The 7176-nt window shown below is 39.8% G+C and overlaps 1 long non-coding RNA gene across 1 annotated transcript; it reads left to right on the forward strand.

Annotated features, from left to right (window-relative positions):
• Nucleotides 1-6304: 6304 nt before the first annotated feature.
• LOC134442943 (uncharacterized) lies at nt 6305-6885 on the forward strand. The gene is made up of 3 exons (XR_010033496.1): nt 6305-6385; nt 6560-6670; nt 6813-6885. It is a non-coding gene; the product is annotated as an uncharacterized LOC134442943 (long non-coding RNA).
• The last annotated feature ends 291 nt before the right edge of the window (nt 6886-7176 follow it).

Here is a 7176-nt window from a genome sequence, read left to right on the forward strand (position 1 = left end):
GGTTCCATCAGCCTCATGACTACACTCTCAGACACTCTCTCCCCACGAGGCCGAGTGGGGTCCTTGCCAAGATATGGGAGGATGTTGCAGACATATTTGGTTTTCAAGTCACACGCCACCCAAAACTTGATACCAAACTTGTCTGGTTTAGTTGCAATGTACTGTAGGAAACAGCAGCGAGTCTTGCACGGGAAAAGTTGTTCGTCAATGGTGATGTGTTGACCAGGGATGTAGGATGTGATGCAGTTGGTGACAAACAATCCCCATATGTTTGAAATTGGATTGGATTGGTCAAATAGTCACCTGCAATGTGGAACTCTCCTCATTCGTTAGGCAAAAATGATGTTACTTGTTATATACTAACCTGATTATCATAGTTTTGATATGACATCTTCCAAAATGTTCCAAAATATTTTATCCCAATTCCCTAACACTATCTTGAAAATTTAGCAGACTATTCTGCATATGATGCCTTATATGAAGAAAATGTGCTGACATGTTTTCAGGACAACCAGTACACTGAGAATCAACCAATTGGGATAGATCAACAAGGTACATTCATTTGAAAAGTGTACTAAATGTAAGCTGATTGTGTTAACTGTAGGATACTTGTACATAGCCATTTGCAAGGATGTAGTAAATGATTGAGACATGTCACTGATTCTTGAGAAAGTGGCTAAAACAGGTTGTAATCTTGAAAGAAAAAAACGAAGTGAATTACAAAATAATATGGTATATCCTGGAAGATAAAGGTCTTGGCTTTTCAGAAATGCACAAGGCCAATCTCCCCATTTTGAATTTTTTTCAGAAATCAGGTTTTTCTCTGATCATACCTTGTTTTTTTGTCAACACCGTCAGACACAATAAAAAGCAATAAAAAGTTTTTAAGTGATTGTGTGTGTTTGGAGTTTTTAAGTGATTGTGTGTGTTTTTTGGTTCACACATATGCCTTTAAATGTTGAAAATTCACTTTCATTCTATTTTAATACTGCTTCATGTGTTCTAATTAAAAAATATGTGCTGTCAGACAATGCTTACTTAATGGCTAAATAGATCAAACATTTTTTTGTAATTTCACAAATATTCGTGTAGGCTTAAATTTGCTATTACTTTGGTAATTCAACAACTCCAAAGGAAAATTTTGTAAATGTCCAAAACTCCTTCTTACGGTGGTGACTTAAGAACTGACGGTGGTGACAGTAATCTGAAGGTGGTGAAAGTGACCTAATTATTACCTACATTTAGCAAAATAAATAGCCCTCTCAAGTCAATGACATCTAGCATAAACACTTTATTTTTGTGTGTGCACAGCTTGTTTGTGCACGTGTTTTTTCTTCATTTGTTAGATACTCTAGGAAGTAGGCCTAGATTATTGAAAATGTGGCATAAACAGGTTTTAAGTTGTTCAAATCCAAAATATAGAGGTGTATTATCATAGATGAAGGTCTTGGCTGTGCAGTGAATGTATTGGCCAAGCTCCCCATGTTTTACATTTTTCATAAAATGGGCTCGTTCTTGGTTTTGTCAACAGTGTCAGACAGAATTAGAAGTACAAAAATATATTTACTGTATTTAAGTGAATTACTTTTACAATTCAATATACTTGTAGATACTTATTGGAAGCATATTTTTAAAACTTGTCAAAAACATGTAAAACACGCGTTTTTTTGTGAACTACATCAGATGTCACCACCGTCAGGTTTTGTGACAAAAAACCCTCCAAATGCACCTCAGTGGAGGCCGGAGTATAAGTTTGGGTCACAATTATTACTAACATGTCTGGTAATGTTTCATTAACCAGCACAATTTAGTAAAATATGTAACAAGATGATGAGCGGAACAAAATCTGACGGTGGTGACATCTGACGGTGTGAGACAAAAAAACACTCTTTTACATATTATGCATTTTTTGCTCACATTAGCCACTTCGTTTTCGCTCTGTTTCTTAGGGGCTTCATGCCGCTTCTGAAAAAGTATATATAATTAACATTAATGTAACATAATACTATTAAAACCCCCGACGGTGTTGACAGTTTATGGTTGGGACAGTACCAGTGTCCAAACAAATTAACAAATTGAGGAGAAATTAGTAAACTTACAGGAGCTTCAGTGATGGTGAAGTATGCAGTAGAGCCAAAGGTTTGAAAAGGGGTCCTAAGTAATGATAATGACCTTGTGCATACCTGATTTTATTGTCTTTTTAAAAAAATCTGACGGTGGTGACCAATATGCTGGACACACTTTGAGCAATCAGAAAATAGTAGTAAATATTGCTTTACACGCACTATGTGCATATCTGCAGAACCACTTCAATATGGACTTTCACATCATGGTGATATTATTCAATAATGTCAGTGATTTTTACATTTTAAGTCAATTGAAATGATGATGTCTGTCCTTGGGACAGCTGTTTTTACAGGGTGTGGGCAGGTTTATAGCCATGAAAAGTAATACAATTACACTTAAATATTTCAAACGACTGTACATTTGTGTAACAGACCCCTGGGTCTTTACCTGGATTAATTTTGTTCATAAACATGTAGATTATTCTCAACAGAATTGGCAGTTTATTGCTGAGACATGTTTTAGCCGCTTTCTCAAGAATCAGTGATGTACAAAAGCATTTGAAATTTGATGAAAGCAATGATAAATGCCATTCTGTTGTGAGGAACTGCAAATTAGTTTTAGGATTTGTCCATGTTTTGAGAATGACATCTCAGTTTCAAGAAATGAGCCAAACCAATGGAGAAAAACTGTAACACACTGTCCGCCAAACTGTGCTATCTGTCTTTGCTGCTGATATCTTCATGCAAGTTGCTATTTACCTGTGGTGATTTTGGAGGCTGACAGCCCTTGGGAAGAAGCTGTCTGTCCCTGTTTGTCTTGGCTGTTACCACTGTAAGGAGTGACCCCCTCACCCTTCACCCCACACACACGGCCCCTAACAACCTCATTACCATAACAAAATGAGTTATTAGTGTATTTGGTAATTCTAGGTAGGCAGAAAAATCCTGGTAGTTTTAGTGTTAAAATACAAAACATTTCACAGGCGCTTTTGACCAAAGCGATTTACAAGGAGTGAAACTTAACCATTCCTTTGTAATAATTAAGTCAATGTTTGAGAATGTTAGCTCCAAGAAGTGCAGTGCATGATGGATATGCAATCTACAGACAACCTACGTCCTTAGCTTCTCCCCTCACTCGTGCAATTTAGTAGTTATCCAAACAATTTGCCATGTACGTGACAACAGAAATATTGTCTTTGCTGCATTGGCCATGCATTGCATTTCTGGGCGTACCCATCATGCACTGCACTTCTTGGAGCTACTTTTCTCATACACAAAGGAATAGCTTAGTTTCACTGCAAAACTATTACTCTTCATAATGTTCTGCATTTATTGTAGGGTTTTTACAATTAAAACTAATTGGTATATGAAAAAGTGACATCTCACCACCCCACCGTCATTGAGAAGTTTACGTCTTCTGTTACCCATACTTTATTGAGTGGAATGAGTGAGTTCTAAACATCAAGCTTATTCGATACAGAAGCAAAATGCTTTCTTACACTTTGCTGCCCAAGGGGGTGGGGGGCATGGGTAGTGCGGGGGCCCTAAGCCATCTGGGCTGAGCACTTTAGAATAGGGACTCTTATTCCACATCTGTTTTAAGACTGTTCAGGGTTTGTTCACACAGTGTACCAGGAGCTTATACACATTGTATTCTGGCATGTACTGCTTACTCATAAATAGAAATGTAGGTCTACTAGGTCCTTACTAAGTTTGTATTGTTAATAAATCCCTTATTGTGCATGAACAAGACATTTGCGAATATACGTCTAACAACTGTGTGATTTTGCTTAGCACATGCCTTAAAAGTTACTTACACAGACCTTAATTATCTCTGCCAAGGAGGTAACGTTTTTTTGTCGCGTTGGTTTGTCTGTTTGTCTGTTTGTCTGTTTGCCTGTTTTTCTGTCAGCAGGATAACTCAAAAACTGATCAACGGATGTGGACCACAATGTCTCGAGTGATTACATTTTGGTGGTGATTCGTTCACGAACCGGAACCAGGACTTTTTAAAGGATTCTTCACTATTGATGAATTCTATTCTAGTATTGTATGTATTAGTGCTAGTAGATGTATAGATGTAACCCTAAAATAAAGTGCTACCCAGAGGTTGCGCTAGACTTTTTCACAGTCCGTCATTTTGACGGACAGGGTCGAAAAAAATCCGTCATCATCGCCCATTTTTAAAATTCGTCACCTCGTTTCTCAATGTGGGGGGTCGCGACCCCGCACCGGGAACAACACGTGCGCAATTGCGGCCAATTGAGAGTAAACTGCTGTGAATAACCTACATCCCCTTTCACTCGACATTCGTTCTCCAACTTTGAGGATAGAGTCCATTTTGCTGTCCACTTTCTCTCTATGCCCCTCTCATTGCACTGTAAGATAAGCTGCAGATCACAGCCGCGCGTCTGACTCAGTGTTCAAGCGCTATGGTCACCACAAGCACTTTTTTAAAAGACGCGGCTTTATCCAACAGCTGTTAGTCACTCGTTTTACTCTGATTAATGCTGCCCCGATTGTAATACAAAGGCGCAGTGTTATAATAATATTCGCGTTGGGCTTTACCTGCACAATGGAAAGGAAAGCCGTCTTGAAGCATTTGTTTAGCCCCCAGGCAGGCGACAAAGGCACTGAAGCCTACAACAGGAAGACGACCAGATTTCGCAAAACTTTGTTGAAAAAAGCCAGGGACGTTAAGCCACTCTATATGTAGCCCCATCGGCTACATATGTTGGCTCTGGGAGCGCGGAAGTTGTCTGAAGTTGTCTGAAATAAATACAAATAATAATGGGTGAACCAGCTATCGAAATGAGAGGATAGCCGTGTCTGGCAACGTTTGCCAAGTTGTAAGTTGCGTTGCCTGATAATATTTAGGCTCTTGAATAGCCATCGTTTTATTATTTAGTTAGTGTCCTAAAGCCATTTTAGACCAGCGTTGCCTTAGAGTGAAGGTTATGGCTAGCAAACATGCTATTCGCATATTTGTTTATGTTTCAAGCCAGGAGTTATGAAACAGTGCTTCGAAGGACGATATAGAGGGACAACTTCGTCATTGGCAGAACATCAGATAGTCGGTAAATGTCCTAGGCCTAGGTCTACAATCATAAATGAATCGTAGTCACACGTGTATGGTGGCAACGTCTTTGTTATTTTAATTCATTATTTGGAGAAAGTACAGCGCGCGCTCTGCTGCAGCCAGCCGCACAGCCCAGCTGCTGCGCATGGTGGGCTATGACAAGCAGGGAGAGAGGCGACGATAGTAGCAAGAAATTATCTGCGCTGATGATAACTAGGCCCTATACCTAATTGCAATGCATATTTGCTCTACTCGATAGAGGTGTAGGTCTACTTAAACTTGTAATTTATTTATCATCACTCTGAATATTGATCCGTCAAAATGACGGACAGGCTTCAGAATTTTCCGTCATTAAAAAATCCGTCAATGACGGACATTTGTCGGTTAACGCGACCTCTGGTGCTACCATAATAGTTATTTTATTATAAGTATTCATTTTATGTATAAACTCCTTCCTGAACCTTCAAGGACACAAGGGCTGCATGCAGAGCTGAAGTAATCTAAAATGATGGATATGTTGTGTAAAGTAATCTAACATGATGGATATGATGTGTAAAGTCGTGTTTGCAGTTAGCGGTGTATTCTCTGCTTGCTATGTAGAGTACGAACTGCTCCTGAGCGGTGTCTTGTTGTCTTCTCTGCTTGTTGTCTAGGGTAAGATCTGATCCCGATCAACATGAGTCTGCTGGAGGAGCAGCAAACACACACAGCACTGGGAGAGGATGGTGCTGGAAAGATGTGAGTGTGTGTGTGTGACGTGTGTCTGTCTGTCTGTCCGTCCCTGTATGTGGTTTTTATAATGACATATGCATACTGCTTCATAAAAGCCGAAGCTAAAGTTATATAGCCTATACTTTCTTCCAGTCCACTTGATGTGAAGAGGCCAGACTCCCCTGTCCCCAGCTGTGTGTCCATGAAGAGTGACCAGTCCATGGGTAAACCAATAAACTTTGGAGGACACTCCTCTGATCAGAAGTAAGCAAAGCACACGTTGTGTGTGTGAGAGTGTGTGTGTGTGTGTGTGTCTGACATATCAGAGCAGATTCACTTGATTAATTTTAATAATGACATATGCATGCTGCTTCATAAAAGGTGAAGCTAAAGTTATACAGCCTATATTTTTTTCCAGTACACTTGATGAGAAGAGGCCAGACTCCCCTGTCCCCAGCTGTGTGTCCATGAAGAGTGACCAGTCCATGGGTAAACTAGTAAACTTTGGAGGACACTCCTCTGATCAGAAGTAAGCAAAGCACACTTTGTGTGTGTGTGTGTGTGTGTGTGTGTGTGTGTGTGTGTGTGTGTGTGTGTGTCTGACATATCAGAGCAGATTCACTTGATTAATTTTAATAATGACATATGCATACTGCTTCATAAAAGGCAAAGCGAAAGTTATATAGCCTATATTTTCTTCCAGTCCACTTGATGTGAAGAGGCCAGACTCCCCTGTCCCCAGCTGTGTGTCCATGAAGAGTGACCAGTCCATGGGTAAACTAGTAAACTTTGGAGGACACTCCTCTGATCAGAAGTAAGCAAAGCACACTTTGTGTGTGTGTGTGTGTGTGACATATCAGAGCAGATTAACTTGATTAGTTTTAATAATGACTTTTATATGCATACTGCTTCATAAAAGCCGAACCTAAAGTTATATTGCCTATACTTTCTTCCAGTCCACTTGATGTGAAGAGGCCAGACTCCCCTGTCCCCAGCTGTGTGTCCATGAAGAGTGATCAGTCCATGGGTAAACCAATAAACTTTGGAGGACACTCCTCTGATCAGAAGTAAGCAAAGCACACGTTGTGTATGTGTGTGTGTGTGTGTCAGGGCTTGACATTAACTTTTTCGCTTGCCGGCCACTGTGGCTAGTGGTTTTCCCGAGTCACTAGCCATCCAGCTATTCTACTAGCCACAAATTTGATTATTTTTTTTAGCATGACACTGTACATCTAACCTGAGGTGCTTAAAGCCAGAAGATAAGTGCATGGGTTTCTACATGGAAATAAAACAAACAAATAGAAACTGAGTAACTGAGCT

The sequence above is a fragment of the Engraulis encrasicolus genome, unplaced genomic scaffold (genome assembly GCF_034702125.1).
Source record: "Engraulis encrasicolus isolate BLACKSEA-1 unplaced genomic scaffold, IST_EnEncr_1.0 scaffold_26_np1212, whole genome shotgun sequence".
Taxonomy (NCBI): domain Eukaryota; kingdom Metazoa; phylum Chordata; class Actinopteri; order Clupeiformes; family Engraulidae; genus Engraulis; species Engraulis encrasicolus.